The sequence below is a fragment of the Polistes dominula genome, unplaced genomic scaffold (assembly GCF_049000335.1).
Source record: "Polistes dominula isolate Pdom_NZ unplaced genomic scaffold, Pdom_raw_medaka contig_77, whole genome shotgun sequence".
NCBI lineage: Eukaryota > Metazoa > Arthropoda > Insecta > Hymenoptera > Vespidae > Polistes > Polistes dominula.
Genome location: NW_028301152.1, coordinates 6,711,364 through 6,731,581, shown reverse-complemented (window position 1 = coordinate 6,731,581; position 20,218 = coordinate 6,711,364). Strand labels below are relative to the sequence as shown.

At 29.5% G+C, this 20,218-nt stretch overlaps 1 long non-coding RNA gene across 3 annotated transcripts; it reads right to left on the bottom strand.

Moving 5' to 3' along the window:
* Positions 1 to 6,759: 6,759 nt before the first annotated feature.
* LOC149030693 (uncharacterized) lies at positions 6,760 to 9,817 on the bottom strand. Of its 3 annotated transcripts, none has more exons than XR_016178424.1 (5): positions 9,719 to 9,817; positions 8,530 to 8,879; positions 8,204 to 8,421; positions 7,550 to 7,955; positions 6,760 to 7,476 (listed from the first exon to the last, which is right to left on the bottom strand). It is a non-coding gene; the product is annotated as an uncharacterized LOC149030693 (long non-coding RNA). The 3 variants fall into 3 exon arrangements; XR_016178423.1 differs by having other exon boundaries at positions 7,550 to 7,934; XR_016178425.1 differs by having other exon boundaries at positions 7,550 to 7,934; positions 8,530 to 8,870; positions 9,719 to 9,783.
* Positions 9,818 to 20,218: the final 10,401 nt, after the last annotated feature.

The following is a 20,218-nucleotide window of genomic DNA, read 5'->3' as shown; positions in this document are numbered from 1 at the left end:
TTGAAAGTAAAAAGTTGCATTGTCTGAAATAACTCAATAAATGCTCGAACTTTTGGTTCATCCTAATAATAATTAACCCTTTGAGTGCTGAAAATTTTTAACTAAAATTTTTTGTAGGAACGGAATTATTTATTGTTAAGTAGATTCTAATAATAAATTATATTTAATAATTAAAGTTTTAAATTATTACTTAATTTATATATTTATTATATATTAATTAATTAATATAAATTATAATATATAAATATTATTAATATATTATATAATTATTAATTTATAATAATATATAATTGTTAAATTATTATAATTATATAAATACTATAAATTAATTAATTATTATTAATTAAATATAAATGAATTAATATAAATATAACATTATTTTTATTTTTTTATTTTTTTATTTTTAAATAAAAAAGAAAGTAACACACAATTTTTGCAAATTTTTTTCTGTGTCTGATTTTTAAGCAAAAACATTTCAGACGTTATTGTCTTGCTTGAGAAAAACACATGGAACAATACGTTTCTTTACGTTTTATTTTTTTACCGAACGAACTACATTTGGTACTCAAAATGTTAACGGTACAGGATTAGCACAATTAGCGTAGGTGTTGAAACTCGCTTATTATTTTTTTTACTTTAATTTCTTTTATTTCATTTGTACATTTTCTTTTATATTTATTACCTGTTACTTTTATAACCATTATCTGTTTTCTTCATGAGTGGAACGAAAGAACGATTCTGGTAGTTTGTTATATTATCTATTCAAGAGATTACGAATATTTTTACAATGAAGTGTTTAAGCGAAAAGCATTTAAGTAAGTCTTTGGATTCTAATTGGTGAAGTTCAACCCTCCCCCTGTACCCCGATGTTATTTTCAACGATTTACTAGAAAATCGTATACGATTATCGTAAGTATTCACGAAATAAGTACAACGTAATTTCATTTGTCTTAAACAATGTTTTTAATATAAAAAAAATAAAACAAAATGCGAATTGCTTTTTAGTAGTCGCAATTTTTTTCTTCTTCAAATTATTCTTAATAATAATTATTCAAGCTTTGTATCTAAACAAAAATCTAATCTAACGAGTCACGCTATTCTCGTATTTAATTTCGAACCTTTTTTTAAGTGTCGACGGTATAATATAAAATAAAAGACAGATAAGAAAATAAGAAGATTCATTTTTTTTGTTTTCAAAAGCCGTCCGACGAATTCGTTCCATCGTCGAAAAGAAAGAAACCTCTTGGAACATGGGTGGTCATCTCACGTGGTAAACGTAAACAGGATCGTCTGGACGAGGTCAATGTTCTTATTCTCGTTGGTCGTGTGCACAATTCCGTTCAACTGGTTCGGCAGCGAATCCACACGAGCAAAATTGATCCCACGATTTTCATTTTTAAATGCAACATTATTTAACTTCATATATGATATTTGTATATTTTACAAAATATTATAAAGTTCATTAAAAATAACAAATATTTATGTGATGAATTCATTATGAGAGGCCTTTCAAATGAAAAAAAAATAGAATGAAAGAAATTTCGTATGACCTGATCGACAAGTTCAGAGATGAAGAGAGTGGGTCGTATTCGAATTTATAAAACATGGAACGTGTTTCTCAATTGAACAGGAAAAGATAAGTCCTATAGAAATTTATTAATAATTTCAAAATTTATCTAAGAAAACAGGACGCGACACACTCGAAATCGTCAACATCGAAATTCGAGAAATGGGGTCGTGCCATTGACCTCGTTTTATTTCACACGCATACACTTGGTATTTGTTTTTTTTTTAAATAAACAACAAGTACAAAATTCAATTTTCGTTTACTCATTTAGCAAATATATCCAAGTTTGTAACTATACTCTCGTGTTTTATTTATTTATTGACTTTAATTTATTCTAAAAACAAGTGTACTTCGTTAGTGTTATTTTAGATTTGTATTTTTATAGTATACGTTAATTGTTTTCATAAGTGATACAAATATTAGGAGTAACCTAATAGTTGTATTACCATTAATTTGTTTTGAAAATTTTTGTGCATGCTATTTAAGTTAAATTTATGCAAAAAATTGATTAAAAATATTATCAAATATATATGTATGAATTATAAATGAACCCTAATCTGTCGTAAAAAAAATCACGTATAAAAAGCTGACGATCTATAATAGTTAAATAAAAATCAAACCTATGAATTATAAATCAGCATTAACTTTTCGTACGACCCCATATAATATTATAGAAGTGTACTTAGAACTAATCGAGTTTGCATATCGGACTACCGAATCGAATGATATCGGATTGACGTTGTATCGAATTTTAATGATTATTCATCGTACCATTATCGTTGACGTTAAAAAAAAAAATAGGAGATAAATTTTAAACGATTCGATCATCATCATCGAATATTTTCGTCGAGGATAGACACTTCTATTTATTTTTTTTCTTTCTATATACTGTATTGGTTAATAACTAAGAACACGATAATTTATTCTTCTTTTATAATCTCTTCTTTGAATTGTAAAGAGATTGGTTGTTATACGAGTAACGATATGCAAAACATAAAACGATAGAATCTTTTGACAAGGCGTAATGTAAACTTTAAAACGCCTTCGCTATGCGCTCTCATTCTCCATTATCTTATCGAACATAACTTCCTACGACGAGAGAGTAGGACCTCTTTTTGCTATAACAACACTTAAATGTACATATAATAATCATAACTTCATATACGAGATCATTGCTTTTCTAACTTTATATTAGAAAAATTATCTTTTTTTTTGTTCCTTTTCAATTTTTTATTAGACAAATATTTATTTAAACCAAAAAAAAAAATGAACATATTTCCTTTGATTTCTTACACCTTATAATTTGATCATTTTATTAATGTGACCAGTATTGAGAAAATAAATCATACTTTATCGAAAAAAGTATCGTTCGTGTTGATCCTTTGATCTTTTTACAAAAAAATTTACATCGTAAGTTTCAAAATGTACCCTTTCGGGTTACTGAGTGTGAAATATGTTGTACATTTAAAGAGAGTCGGTATAAGGAGTCCGATTTTTGGAGCAACGTTTCAAATAAAATAACAAAACGAAGAGGTGGAGAAGAAAAATAAGAAGAATAAGAAGTATAATACAAATGATACCCGCCCTGAGGCCTTGTGGCCCAGAAATCCCGAACATAACTGGGCCCATTTTGCGTGGGAGCTCTCACTCAAGGTTCTCGCTTTATTATGTCGACATAACTGTACGAACCGATGTTCGATAGTCGTTCAAGGAACTCATACTTATTCTCCACCTCCATCTTCACTACTTTTCGACTCGTGTAAACATCTCTGAAAAGATATATATATATATCTTTCGATTAAAAGGATTAACAACTCTTGACACGAAAAAAAAAATTTTCTAAGAAAATCATGTCCTCTTGTCGTATGTACAACACAATCAGTAGTACAAAAAAAATAGAGAGAGTTATAATTTTGATGGTGTTAATGATAAAATTGCATTCGCAAGGTTGCATTAAAGTCGAGATAAAACAACGGGTTTCTGTGACAAAATAAAAAAAATTAGAAGGAGTTTCGTGATATAGGTACGCAAGATCTTAATGATAATACACGTAAGTTCTTAATAGTTTTCTTTTCTTTTGAATACTAATATAAAATCAACTCTTTATCGTTCTTATTTTCAATTATATATACATATATAAAACACGTATATCAGTTTCAATTTTACTTTTAAATTCAAATGTTTATTCAACGTTTGTGTTCTTTCTTTTTTTTTTTTATTACAAACATCAAGTCTAAATTCTTTCACTTCAAATGACTTAAGTATATAGGGTATTTCAAATAAATAGGGATTATTTAAATATAATATTCAGATGGTGTATTATTTACATATATATTTAATGAATAATAAAAATAAGGGACGAAATATCTCTTTTTATTTATTCTTAAATTTGAGAATGAGTAACTCGTTAAAAAATTAATTAGGAAAAGGTAAAACAAAATTTATGTGATTCGATTTTATTTCTAATAAATATTTATTTATATTAATTTTTATTTATATTATATTATTTATAAAATTATTATTTATATTATATTAGAATATAATATAATATAATATTATATAAATTTATTTTACTATTATATATATTTATATTTTATATAATAATATAATTATTATATAATTATATAAAATGCTTATTATAATTATATTACAATATTATATTGTATTATATTATATTATATATATATATATATATATATATATATATATATATATATATATATATATATATATTATATTAAATTATATTATATTATATAATTTATATATATTTATATTAATTATTATATAATATTTATTTTTGAATTTACTAATTTTTCAATTTTGAATTTCGTGAATCGGTTTTTTCTACTTAGTTACTTAGTACGATTATCAGTGTCCTTAACAACTATGCCGATGTTTCATCAATTTTTTGATTACATACTCCGGTAAGATGCCGGAATCGAAGATGCAAAAGTGTACTCGCGCGTGCAATTACCTGACCCGGTAAACCGTCGTTGTGATTTATATTGAGCATGAGAAACTTAAAGCTTACTATATGACCTTGGTTCATAGTAAAAACTCGTCGATCTTCTATTTTTACAATAATATTTAACGCAATAGATAGAATTTATGCAATAGATTTATGCAATAGATAGAATAGAATAAAATTTAATATCGAGATCATTTTACTATTGGACAAACAGAACGGTTAATTTTATTTCTAAATTCTCAAGGAATATTCGCAAACAAATGTTTACCGTTTGAGATTGAACAAAGTGTTAAAAATAAATAAATAAATAAATAAATAAGTAAAGAAGGAGCTTACTATTCTACGAAATCGTTGTACGGTAACGAGATTTTCTCGACCGTTTCCAATAGCAATAAGATGCAGGAAGAGGAGCTGGGTGTGCATAGGGCAAGCTCCTTTATAGCATCTTGACCATAAACGTGAGCAGCCTTTGTCCGAGTAACAGTACTTTTGCCCATTCTATCTTTCTTTCTTCCTCCCTTTCTCTTTTTCTTTCTTTCCTTCTCTTTCTATATATCTATCTATCCATCTATCTTTCTCTTTCTTCCAAGCGACGCAATAAACTTTACTCTTACGGTTTATATTCTCTTTCTCTCATTCGCGGATATGCATATGCAGGACGTGCAATGAGATATCGCCAAGAGGAATCGCACTCTTTTTGGAGATTTCCATGCATAATCGTGCGCAAATTAAAGAAAGAAAAATAAAAGACATTTCAACAAAAGTATTTATATTTGAAATTTACAAATCTTATCCTACTTTGGTAACTCAAATTATCATCGTCTCGTTAAATTTTTCTCGGAGACTCATATCGAGCAGAACAAAAAAATAAAAACAAATCTGAGTGTATGCAACTTTAACTCGTGGGTTTAAAAAAAAAAGAAAAAAATGAAGTAGATGAAATAAGAAATGTAAGTGATGGTGAATTCTTGTACAATGAACGACTACGACGACGACGAGGACGACGAGGACGACGAATAAACGACCCGTACTCGAAATGATACGGTAACGTGGATTTGCACGGCGACATGAGGATTACGAATGCAAGATTCACGAATACGATATGCATAAGAGTGATATACTTTGAAGCACGACTTTCATTCCTAATTACAGTGCACGTATATATATATATATATATATATATATATGTGAGCGGTTCCGCGGAAGAGCCAGGAGTTGCAAAACGTCTAAACGGTTTCGTCATTAATTTTCATTTTATTCGTTGGTAGATATAGCAGTAGCTTAAAGTCTTATTAAAAATATCAAGTTTCTCTACGCGGTGGAGGACAAAATGGATGAACTAATGTTTTGAACCCCTTTTCCTCTCCAACCCCTCTTCCTCTTCTACTTCTCTTCCTCATTTTATTTAAAGTACCTAAAAGAGGTAGTTAGAAGAACTTTATTCTTAAATTTCTAGTTTCGTATTCTTAATATTGTTAAATTATACGTCGATGTAGATAAAATGGGTAAGAAACCACGTCATTTGTGATACTTATACCTTTCCATTTTACTCGTACTTATTTTTATGAAAGAAACTAACATTCACCGCGAGAGTGTAAATGTTGAAAAGAGAGGAGAAGGTTAGCAGCAACAGCTACTACTATGGTTTTGAGATCGAGTGCAGCTGTATAGTTGTTTGTAGGTAGAAATCGTCGTTCTCCTGGCAGCTGCAGCTGTCGTCGTGGTAATTTGCGATACGTTGCCCCCCTTTTTTCCATGTCGCGTTCATGAACAAGATAGAAAGGGGGAGGATCGAGAGATCGAGACCTCGAAGCGTGTTGGACTAACAATAAGTGCGACATCAAACACGCATTTTCAATCCGTTTCATCGATTTACCGAGTTCTTAGAATAATTCTCACAATCAGTTTCTCCAATTTGTTCTTTAAGCCGTTTATAATATTGCTTAACGATATGTATATGTATGTGACAATATTTGTATCGTTGTTAACAGTATTCGTAGATATATGCCATTTATGTTTTATATCATATTTTGATAATTATGACAAAATAAATAACAATTTTTCTTTTTTTGTATAAAAGATAATTATTTTGATTATTATTAATAATTGAAAATAAATATTATTAGGATTGTTTTTTTCCCTTTTTTAATATAGTTCTTATTTTATTATTTTAGTAATTATTTTATTATTTTTTAATAATTATTGGTATTATAATTGGGATAGTAATTTTTAGGTTATATTAGAACATACATTTTTAGGTTATATACAAGATCTTAAAGGGACTAATAAAGTATTTTTTTTTTAGGTAAAAAATATTTCTTTTATATATTCTTAAAAAAATATATTTCTTTTGAATTATTATTTAACCAGTTAAGTATGGCGATCTGTGCGTAGAGCGCGCTCCGGTGTGTGTCGCGATAATCAAGCGATGACGGATATAGTCGTCAAACACAGAGAAAGTGGCGCTGTTAAAATATTGGGTTAAAAAGACGACTTTATTATAGAAAATGAACAATTTTGTTAGTAATGTACACACAGTTTCTTAATATGAACATATATTTATACATAATAAACGGAAAAATTAGTGAAAAAATCGAATATTTATTGAAGTTAAAAATTTATTCTTGACTTTTTTTTTGACCTCTAAACATTTTAAACATATTAAAATTTACGAATATAATTTAGTTTTCGCCAAAATTACAATTTAAACATCAAATTGTAACAAACTTTTACGCATGACGGATATAGACGCCATAATATCAAATTTTGCCACATCTCCATGACGGATATAGTCGTCAAACACGCTTAACTGGTTAAAAGAAAAATATTTTTATCTATTTTTGTTTCTTCACATTTTGACTCTTGGAATTTGTTGCGTAAGTACAACTACGTAGGTCAGTATTAAATCGGTTATATTTATCTACTATGACGATGAAAGCTAAAAGAAAAAATATCTGTTAGAGATATTTTTGAAGTATTATGTTATTACTCGAGAAGATCAATCTTCTTACTGTTATTTAGAAAGTGTTGGCACGTGTAACTCGAGTTTCAAGAATAATCGTCACTCGGAAGTATCGTTTCGAGCATCAATACAAAGTGAAACCAAGGAGTATTTTTTTTGTATTTCTTTTTTTTTTTCCTAGGGTTCCTCTCTCGGGTCGTGAGTCGTAACCCGAGCGTTCCACATTCCATTGTCGTACAAAGATCTGGACCACAGGAGACACATTGAAATCCGTGAAACTTTACGAATTTACATATTCGAGATGACCCGACATAAAGTGAACTCGTGTCTCGCTAATTAGTAGAGATCTTGATTCACGCCTTGTATTTCGCACGTCCTACTTTTTAATGTTCAGGGTCAACGATCCGATATCTTTTCGGATTGCAGAAGTTTCGCTGAATTCAAAGAAAAGTAAGCTAAGAATATTAAGCATGCGTATAATCCAAATTTTTGTTTATGCTCTTCCTCACATATTTTTTTTAACATCGTCATTTTTTGAATTGCAATTCAAAAAAACAAAAATAAATTAGTTACCATGCAACTATTATAATAATTTTTTAAATATACTCAACTTTCATCAAGCTTAGTATTATAATGTGAACCCATAAACTAAAATACTAACAAAAATATAAATAAATGTCAATAAGAATGAAAAAAATATTACCAATAAAATCCAGGACATTCTATATATTGTTTACACATACATCAACGAGTATAATATAGTTTATCGAATGATCAAAGCATGATTGTCGACTTGAGGTGATGATCGATTCGAGAATCGAATAACCAAAGCACCTTACATCGTGGTGGCACATAACAGCGTGGGTAGTTTGCGATAAACCATTAAAGTTATGTACAAAGATATTACCAAGCACCCATAGTCTATTACATAAAATCAAAGACACAAAGAGCTATACTCAAAGATCGCCCACGTGTATATATAATAAGTATATACATATACTTTTGTACATATACTTATACATACTATACCTTTAGTACACGAACACGTTAGTGATATAATTCCACATGGTGAGTTTGCTCATTAAGAGTGCTGGTCCAATTACGCGAATCCGTCTATCGATTGAACGACTTCGATCCTATCGATCTTTCCGAGAAAGAAAAAGTGAGAGAGAAAGAGAGAGAGAGAAGGAGAGAGATAACTCCCCTCGGGAAGACCAAGGTAGTTACATCGTTGATTTCGATTCCTCTTCCTGTCCTCGTAGTTAACGAGATATTTATACTCGATCCGCGACTACACTTTCACTTTATGTATATAGTGTAATGATTTTAAACGACGTCATTTAAATTCGTCTCTTTCATACAGGATTGATCTAATGGAACTAAATTTACGTTATTTCACGTTAATAAGTGTCTCTAGAGATATAAATACATTTACTAGAGAATTCTCGTTTTATACATCATAGAAGATTGAAAACAAAAATGTTGATCATTTAGATAATTCTCTCCGTAATATATTTTATTTTATTTTATTTTATTTTATTTTATTTTACGGTGTATAAACCAATTAAATAAAAATAATATAGCTAGTTATAAATAATAGTAATATAGTTAGTTATAGTAACTATAGATAGTTATATATACATATATAATTATATACAGTTATATAATATAACTATAATTGTATTATATATAATTATAACTATAATATATATTAGATTATGTAATATTTTTGGTTATAAAATAATTGTAATACAAAATTTTACCTATAAAAATCTTTTACAATTATTTTCTAAGGATGTTATAAAATGACAAATGATTGACTAAATAAATGATTAGTTTTAGACGAATAAAAAAAATATCAAATCAAACGTTCATTTGTAAACTATATTTACGTATTATTCCATCCTTCTTTCTATCTTTATAGTGACAGAAAAAAAAGGGTAGTGTAAAAGAAAAAGAATAACAAAGTGAAATGAAGAATAAGAAGAATAAGAAGAGGAGAAAGAGGAGAAGAAAAAGAAGAAGAAGAAGAAGAAGAAGAAGAAGAAGAAGAAGAAGAAGAAGAAGGAGAAGAAGAAGAAGAAGAAGAAGAAGAAGAAGAAGGAGAAGAAGAAGAAGAAGAAGAAGAAGAAGAAGAAGAAGAAGAAGGAGAAGAAGAAGAAGAAGAAGAAGAAGAAGAAGAAGAAGAAGAAGATAAATAATTTCGTAGAAAACGTACTCGTTGGAGTGTACGTTGTCGTAGTTGTCGTAGTCGTCGTATCGAATCGTTTCGTTCCCCTCGATTTCATTCGAGAGACTGACGGTCCCTACTATGTCGCCGGTCTCCGGAGTGATTTAACTCCGGGCAATTAAAGCGTAGCAAAAGCGAAGAGATTGCCGATAGTTACGGGGTATCTCTCTCTCTCTCTCTTTCTCCCCATCTTTGTCCCCTTCTCTTTTTATCTCTCTCACCCGTAGCCGCAAGAAAACTTATCAACATTTAAAAAGCGGTGGTAATACGTCGACTGCAAAAAGCACATCGTTTGAGTCGTCTGTTCCTCCTTTACCCCTCAACCTCTTAGCCTTACCCTTACCCTTCTCCCTCCTTTATCCCCCACCTTTTAGTAAGAGAAAACTTAAGGAGAGTTTGAGTACACCGTACACATCGAGATTACCGTTTTCCAGTTTTCGCTGCTAGATATTTAGCTGACGTAAAGAATGAAGAAGATTAAGCGAGAAATGGGTGAAGGCAGGTACAAAACTACGATATTGTAAAATTCCATCAACACGAATGAGGAAGAGAGGGATGAGGAGGGGGAGTAGGAGTTTTACATTTGAAACATTTGCATTTGAAACATTTGCATTCGTTGTTTTGTTCAAATTATTCGGAATTTAAAATAGATTGTAAAAAGTATGTTTTTTTTTTTGACAAAAGATCACTCTGCAATTGTAGATTTAAAAAAATGCATAGGAAAAATCTATAAAAAGTAGGTAAAATAAAAATATAAAAATGTAAATATAATAAATAAAAAATTTATTATATTTATATTTTTATATTTTTTTTTGTATATTATATATATATTTTATAATTATTCTATTTATATTTTTTTATTTTATATATAAATATAATAAAAATATAAATAAAATAAATATAAAAAAATAACAAAAAATTAATAAATAGACAAAAAATTAAAATTTTGTTGTCCTCTAGTGAACCAAAGATATATTTAGCCCACCCAGGGTGGGGGTGGGAAGGACAAAACATTCGTAAATTTCACAATTGATGCGAGTGTAGAAGGGATGAGGATAATTCTGAAGAAGAAAGGTTGATTTTGAATTTTTTCGATTTTTTTTTCTCTTACTTTCTTGAAAAAGCTTTAAAAGAGAATACCATAGGAGAAAAAGAGAAAGATAGAAATATTTAAAGTGGAAAAGAGATAAGGTGGAGTATATGTATTTCAACGCAGGTTGAATCAACGGGCAATCTCGCATGATAGCCATTAATTGGGAAGCGCGCCGAGCGAATAGCTGGATATTACAAATCGTTTATGCTCCAAGATCCAAAGTCCCTCATCAGATACTTTTTTATGTAGCACGACTAGGGACACGAACAAGTAGACAATAATAAAAGGGAATTTTAAATAAAAGAAAAATAGATAGAAAGAATGAAGGAAGGAAGGAAGGAAGGAATGAGGGACAAAGGGCCTGAAGGAAACTTAAGAAGAGGTAATCAAATTCTCCCCTCGTTGGTTGGATTCACCGTTGGTGGTAGTGGTGGTGGTAATCGATGATAATCTGTGACCTTCGATTATCGTGAAATATAAGTCTTCCTGTGCAATTCTTAACCCCTTCCACCCTTTAGTATCTATTTTTATACTTTTCTTTCACATTACGGGTACTTATAAATATATAAAAATAAAAAAATAAAATTATCAAATAAAAAAGCGAGTCGAATTAGAACAAAATATCGTAATTTCCACGATAATCTTGATGCTTGTTACGATTTATCTTTGTAATTTGATTATTTTTTATCTTTTTATTTGTGAGAAAAGATCAGTGCAATGTACGATTAGTTTCCTCGCTAACGTTTTTGTCCTTGTCGTCATAAAACAAACGGTATTCGAAGAATGTAAGAAAGTAATGCAAAAGATAAGGGTTAATTTGTTGGCGAATTATCCCTTCGTAAATAGGTTTGCTCTCTTGACCGCAATCGTTAAGTTCCTTTGATGGAAAGGTAATGAGACGTTAATACATTAAATATTTCAAATAAAAAGAAAGAGATAGAACAGAAGGGTAAAATCGTATACCGTGTTTATCGAGATTCTTCCCTTAATTTCGTGGGAAAGTAGTGTAAATTACATTCGCGTGTTACACACTGCTCTAAGAATCTTGAAGTTCATTGCACACGTTTTAGGGATACGTAAAAAGAGATCAGGATCTGCTAAGATGAAAGTAACAGTTCAAATAGTGGATGTTTAATTTTTTGTTTGCAGATTGTCCAGTTGATGGGTCGGACAATGTGATTAATAATTTTAGATAATTTTTTTGAATGCCTAGAACGATATATTTTTTTTAAGATAATTAAAGATTTATTTTAGACTATTTATAAATATTTACTTTATTTATATTATTTATATTATTTTTATATAAATATTATATTATATAATATAAATATAATATAAGATAATTATTATATATTATATTATATATTCTAAATCATAATAATAATTCTATATTATTTATTACGTGTTATTTTCTATTTTCAATTATTTATTATATTAGGAATTAAAAAAATAAATATTAAGATTTATTTTCAGATTTACATATAGTATACTTACAATTATGTTTAATTAGTACTAAAAAAAAATCATGTGTGCAGATCACACGTGTTAGAAGTGAAACCTTCCAAAAACTAAGTTTTGAGAGAATGAGACGAATACACAGTTTTAAGAGTAAAAAAATTGTAGGGTTTGTTTATTATAGTATTATTACCATATATAACAAAGGGCAACGATATGTGTGATACGTAAACGAGTGCCGTGAACGAGCGTCGTGACGCAACCATGACGCAACCCAAAATATATATTTTAATAATAATAATTTATTAATTATAAACGTTAAGATGAAGAAAGAAAGAAGAAGCAAAAAAAAAGATAATAAGTATTAGTGAAGTATTATAGGTATACTACGATTCGTCGAGCAGAAGTAACGCGCGAACTCACGCGAGAATGCTAGAAAAGGAAATAGAAGAGGAATATAGCTAAATCTCGTCGTCGTCGACGCGTTGTCCGTTGTAAGGTTCTGTGGTAACGCGATACGTGGGGATCGTTCGTTCGGCTCTTCGAAGAGGAACGAGGAGACCACACACGCGCGCTACGTCAGAGAGAACCAGTGGTTGAACTCTTTCCACCGTGTTTCCTCTCTTGCCAAGAGCAAAAAGTGAAAAACAATCAGTAAGAAACAGTATGAGAAAGAAAGAGAAAGAGAATGAGAGAAAGAACCGACTGTTAGATAAAAAATGAGAGATCATCTATCTATCTATCTATCTATCTATCTATCTATCTATCTATCTATCTATCTATCTATCTATCTCTCTCTCTTTCTCATACTACCTATCTTTTTTATACTTCTATTTCTATCTCTCTCACCTCACCTGGTATCCTCTCTTCGAACAAGCCGCAGATCATCGGGCGATCTTAATTATAGATTCCCGTGTTAGATGTTGTTTTACTTTTTCTTTAATTTTTTTTTTGTTTTTTTTTCTATTTTTGTTTTTGTTTTTGTTTTATGATGATCCTTGCGCGCGATCAAACTGGCCGATCTTGGGGTCGCTGATTCCTAGCACTAGTAGAATGACGACAACAACTCATCAGTCAGACGACTTGCATTAAACTAACCTAACTCGATAGAGAAACTTGAGATCCTACCAAAGATTTTCTATGATTCCTAACGATCGATATAGATCCTTCTTTATTTTTTATCGATTATTTCATTTTATTGTGTACGAACTACTATTTTTTTCGTTTACGTAAAGCCAGAATTGTTACGATTAATTTGTTAATAAATTCGAGAAAATTGACATAACTTATATCATATAGGGCGTAAATTTATTTTCGATTCGAATGTTTGAATTCGATTACTTTAGTACGAACAATGTATATCGAACGTTCTCCGGTAATTGCTGTCGTTTCGATCTTTATTTATTTGGCCACCTCGATAAACGGTCCTCTCTTCTCATTGATTCGACTTTATGGTAGGCCGATATTGGTCAAGCCATTCGCTTACAAGGCGATCAGGATCGTCGAGCATACATCATCAGTCGAGACCTTAATAAAGATAAACTGGATCGATGTTGTAGCTTACCGGTTAAAAGTGAGATCTGTATAGGTATATACAGGATGAATCAAAAATAAATTGACAATAATTCTTAAGATTTATTTTCAAATTTACATATGGTATATTTTCAACTATATTTAATAATTTTTGATAAATAATTTGATGCATTTAAAATTAAAATTTATTTCGTAAAATAATAGGATACAAAAGTATTAGAAATTTTATTAAAAAAAAATGACATCATGACTTAAAAAATAAAATTAATCTTATAGTTTAATGTCAACCTACTTTTGATTCATCCTGTATACATATATATATATATATATATATATATATATGTACCACATATTTATGCATTTACAGTTTACGAAATATTTGAGATCTGTTTTCTTTTTTTTTTATATATATTTTGTTGTTATTCTTTTTATTTTCTTACGCATTGCTTTATTAACGACCCCGCCAATTGAAATTGTTGTTACGAATCTTGATTAACAATCACCAACGCCATGGTAGATTTTTTTTTCGTGTAATAATCGAAGTTTCGTATTGAATTTGTAACACACACCGTCCGGAATAATAAAATAAATTAATTGACACTTATATAAATATAAAGAGAAAGATTGTCAACGTTTGTCGATAATACGACGATTTATTTTTTCTTCAGCATAACGTTTTACACATGTATAGGTTATACACGGTGTACGAGTCGAACGGGTTCTTTCTCTCTGTTTCATTGAAAGGTCACACAATCGCGTTAAAATACGAACACGTTGCGTGCAAGCGATCTGGTTTGTAAGTGCGAAACACGTTAATAAATCGCCTACGTTCGATAAATGCCGAGTGTCGCAATTCTTCGGGTCAGATCTGACTTCTATTTTGAAAATAAACAAAAAGTTGCATTCAATAAAAAATGGAATATAAATTGGAATCATATACTATGTAGTAAAAGTCGAAAAATGATGACAGTTGTGACCCTGATACAATAGTAACGTTGTAAATATAACTCAAAATATATATAATATATTATATAGTATATACTATATATATATGTTACTGTGAAAGATTGAAATTGGAGAATGTCAAGATTCACATGGTCAAAAATAAACTCCAATATTCGATCTTTCATCGACGTATTTGGCATACATTGACAAGCGACCATGTGAATTTTGACCTTCTCCCATTTCGGTCCTTCACAGTAATATATATATTATTTTATTATATTATTATTTTTTTTTAAATATTAATACTAGTTTCAGGTGTTTAAAGTGTAATGGTATTTACCAAACTTTCGTTTATTATATTTTATTAAATAAAACAAATTATAATTCAATTAGGATAGATGTAAAATAGATATTTGTATAATGAAGAAAATAACTTTTTGGAAATAAAAAAGAAAGAAATTCTAATAAACTTATAATATGTAATATATAAATAAAATATACATATATAATATATTATATATAATCTATAATACAATATATAAATATATTAAATGTTATATAAAAATTATATTATATTAATACATAATATATTCTTTAATATTAAAGATGATATATTTTTTTTCCTATTAATAATTCTATTAATAATTTTATTTATATAACAATAGTTGCATGATTTAATTTCATATTTTACCATTTGTCCACAATACCATGCACACACGAATAAAGTTTTTTTTATCTCACTTCATCGAAACGAACCTTCTTCCACTTATGGGGGATTGGCAATATAATACTTCTATGTATATAATGGGATGAACTAAAAAGAAAAAAAAAACTGAAAAGAAAATATTTTAATGGGTTTTTTCGATTCTCATTTCTACGTTACTTTATGAAACCTTTTAAAAAGATATCGTTTTGTTTTTCACGAGTGTATGTATATATATATATATATGTAGTCACGCTCGTCCCTCGAGGAAAAGTATTATAACCAGAGAGAATACATTCCAACGTGCTTTAAGAGGTAAAAATAATTTCGACAGGCATAAAGAGTAGAAGGCAAATGCATCGGCAAACGTCGTGAAACAACAACAACTCGCAATAAATTCGCTAATGAATCATGAGTAGTTTAGAAAAAGTGAGAAAATCCATGTTTATCGTCACGTTGTTTTATCTACTGCACGTGTATGGATCAATGTTTTTAAAAGTGAACAATGTGTCCGATGTTTCTTCAAGTATAAGTTTAAACAATTTATTGTAAATTGAATCAATTTCAAAATAATTACATTAGTTTACTTTTTATATATTATTACTTGCACATATATTTTGAGTATCTATAATATAGATAATTATTATTGCATTTTTTTTTAGATAAAAAGGGTTTATCACATTTTATTCTTTCAATGCTTTTATTACAAAGCTTATGAATCGATAGTGAAAAGAGAGAATTACGAGATGGTGGTCGACGGGGTCAAGGTAGACAATTTCTACGTATATTTCAGTGTTTACGTGAAGAAGTCTGACTTCTGTTAAGACGTTTGGCGTTGGAATCTTAGCTCATAAACCGAGTCTCGTAGGAACCTAGCTATTAAGGTTTTTCTTCATGACTCGACATTGATAGCTTTCTTGCTTGTTACTTAACACACGCATACGTACAACAACATATGAAACAAAAAATATGAAAAAAAAAATTCCTGGCTTATTCTTGAAATCAGTTTTTGAATGACTGTAACATGTTTCCCCATAGAAAATGTCATAAAATGAAACAAATCTTCGACTGTCTTCGGATAAGTTTGAGTAACTTAATAAGTAGGATATTCCAGTTAAGTATATTCAATTAGGTTAGTTTAGGTATATATATCAGTAAGTAGGTTATTGTAGTTGAGTTAGTACATTTACATTAGTTCACTTATATAATATTTTAGTAAATAGAATATCTTAGTTTAGTTAATTTACAAAAATTAGTTATTTAATTTAATTAAAAATTAATTATTTATTATGTAATATATTTAGTTAATTATAATATATAATATTATAATATATAATTAAGTTAATTATTATATTTATATTAGGATGAACCAAAGTTAATTATTTATTATGTAATATATTTAGTTAATTATAATATATAATATTATAATATATAATTAAGTTAATTATTATATTTATATTAGGATGAACCAAAGTTGGTACATTTATTGTGTTTCAACTTTACTTTAAAATTGCATATTTTTATAAAATTTATTTTGGAAATATTAATTTGAACTTTTGGTTCACCCTAATATATTGTCATATATATTAAGTAGGGGTATTCCAATAAAAGTATTGTTGTTGTTGTTCTCAGATATATGTACACATATGTATATGTTTCTTATTGCTTCTATGGTGTGAAAGAGCTGGTGCGAAAGTTAGTGGGAAGGTGCACATGTGCACATGTGCAAGCTACGAATCTGCGAGCATGATCGAGCGCGCCTAATGCCTCTCGCTCCTATAAATCGCGATTCTATAAATAGACAAAGTGATATTTAACGCTTGACATTAAAGACGGCGCAGCAGCCTCTCACTCTCTTTCTCTTTCTCTTTCTTTCTTATTCGAGTGTGAATATTCTTTTTAGGTATTTGTGTGTGTGTGTGTGTGTGTCTGTGTGTTATGAACGTCAAGAGACGTTTAACCCTTTAGGCCAGCATGAATTTATTTTATCGATGCTGGCCTACGACTAAATCGATATTTATTCCACTCCTACGAAACGCAACGTGTGGTGTCTTCGAGTGTTGCGAAAATACGAGAATAGAAAAAATAAAAAAGGTAGGTAATCTTAATTTTTTTCTTTTTCTTATAAACTTAACAAACTCCGTTACGTAAACGTGTACAAGTTGAATATATTATTAGATCATTAAATATTAAATGTCTAATCATGAATCGAAAGTAATCGGAACTACCGAATGTTTCATATTTTAATGATTTAATATAAATAATTTAATAATTTTGTAATATTTGTAATGTAATATTTAAAGAAGAATAAAAAAGAACAAGAAACATACATTCATTGTATGATTAAAAAAAATATTACGTAAGTCAGGCATTCGCGATAATCGATATATTTCGACGAAAATTCCATCGATTTGTAATTCGTTTCATTAGAATACAATGGCCTAGAATATCTTACCCGGTCGTTTACAACAATCTTGTTCCTTTACTCGTTGCGGATTACTTATATTACAAGAGACATAAAGGAGGATGTTACGTTATTAACATACAATGATATATTACAAAGTTTTCCTATAAACAATGTACACACCAAGCACGGAACAAGTTATACCTTTACGGTGTTGGAAGAAGAGAAGGAGGGAAGAGGAAGAAGGAGTAAAGGGAGGGAGTCTTACAGTGCGTACGATTTAAACGGAGAGGTCTAGCAAGGCGTTGAAGTCTCCGAGCTCATTCATTGCATCGAGAATTGAATGAATCGACTCGGTTGAACAACTGACCTACATTAAATTAATTTGCAAAAAACGAACAACGAACAGGTCTTGGATTTTTTCGTGACGAATTAATTATGTTTCTGATGAATCTTTGCATAATCACGGGGATGGATCTAAAAGAGACCAACAGGAGGGGAGGGTTCACTATGCAAGTTGATATCAACAATTTTTTTACTTTTAAATTTTCATAAATTTTTTATAATATTTTTCTTGCTATTTTTGAATTTTTTTGTTTTTACAATTTTTTATACAAATATACCGTTTTATATTATGAAATAATAAGGCGAACTTTTAAAGTTAATAATAAAATTAAGATCTTTTCTATAACTTTCGAATAATTTTTTAATTAAGTAATAAATAATTATTCGACAAATCCAATACGTATATTTTATTTTACATAATTTTACAAATAATTCGAAGGATCTTCGTACTTTTAAGATGTGAGCCTTGAATGTACGTAAATTTTCGTTAACTCATGAGATTGATTTTTTCGAAATTTTCTAATATGTGTAACTTCTTATCTACGATCTATCTGAATCTTGTTCCGTTTAGAAAAAAGAAAAAAAGAGTATGAAAGAAGGTTAAAGAAAAAGATAAGATTGATATACGATCAATTTGACGAATTTCAATAAAATTTGTGTATGTCAGCAACAACACTAGATAATAATAACTAGACGATTTTAGTTCTAGGCATTTCCAAGTTACCTACACACCTATGGGTCCGGGAGAAGACGTCGAACAACGTTGGAACATTAAATACCGCAATGCTAGTTTCGCAGTTGGCGATGCATAAAATAGAAACGAACAGATACTCCGTGTTTTAGATACGCTCGAACGTAATTTTGCGCGAGTTAAAGTTTAAATCCCTTTCGTGGTTGCACATTTCGTGCTAGCCAAGTGGCTCGTTCGTTCGTTCGTTCACTCGCTCGTGCACTCGCGCGCACACTGTTCTATCTCTCTTCTCTCTTTCTTTCTTCTCTAGGTATAATTTCTTTAAGGAAAATACGCCGTTATTTACGATCTTTGGTCATCCCAAGTATTATCCGCGAATAAGATCTCCGTAGGGTTCTTTACGCGTTAGTTTAACGACTCGATCAACGGTGTTTCCATTAATTCCATCGAATTATTAGCAAGGAGAATTCATAAAGTCGTTTCTCTCCCTCTCTTACTCTCTCACTCTTTCTCTCTATCTTTCTCTTTCATATATACATGCAGTAGCTCGGTTTAGTAGCGTTCTTGCTGTGAAATACGATGGAAAGTTTTATCGAGTTTTATCTTATGCGTATTTCGATCGATTATTTCAAACGTTCGTGCTTCGATGAGCAAGAGATGAAATCTTAAAGTTTTCAATAACAACAACAACAACAACAACAACAACGACGACTAAGACGTTGTTCGTAATACTCTCATAACGTATTATGAAAGTACACGCAATTCATGAACCTGCACGAGTAAGCCTTTCCTGATTTCATTCGAATTCCCCGAGTTGGAATAATTTCCTACTTCCCACAAACTCACATAGATGCAATATATTATATTATTTATATGTTTACACATATACACATATATGTATTTACTCTCATATAGTATATTACGATTTGCTTATTTCGAAATATGCCGGAAATCATAACACCGATTTGGCAAATGTAAGTAGTAAGTGGTAATTCGTGTTATTCTGGTAAACTCGAAAACTTATTGAATTCCACGGTTTTCTTTATAAACGTTCGTACTTCTGTTAGCAACGTTTAAACGACCTCACGATTGTTCTTCAGGCAATCCCTGTTTCTGTTTTACTGTGCAACTGCTACAGTCAGAAACAGTCAGCAAAACTATAGGTATTCGCGAATACTTGGGCAAATTACCCACGTTTGAAAATAAAAATAAAATAAAAAAGAAAAACTATAAATAATACTAGCTACCACATACTTGGTTACATATATATGAATGTGGAATATATATGAAATTGGAAAATGTCAAGATTCGTATGGTAA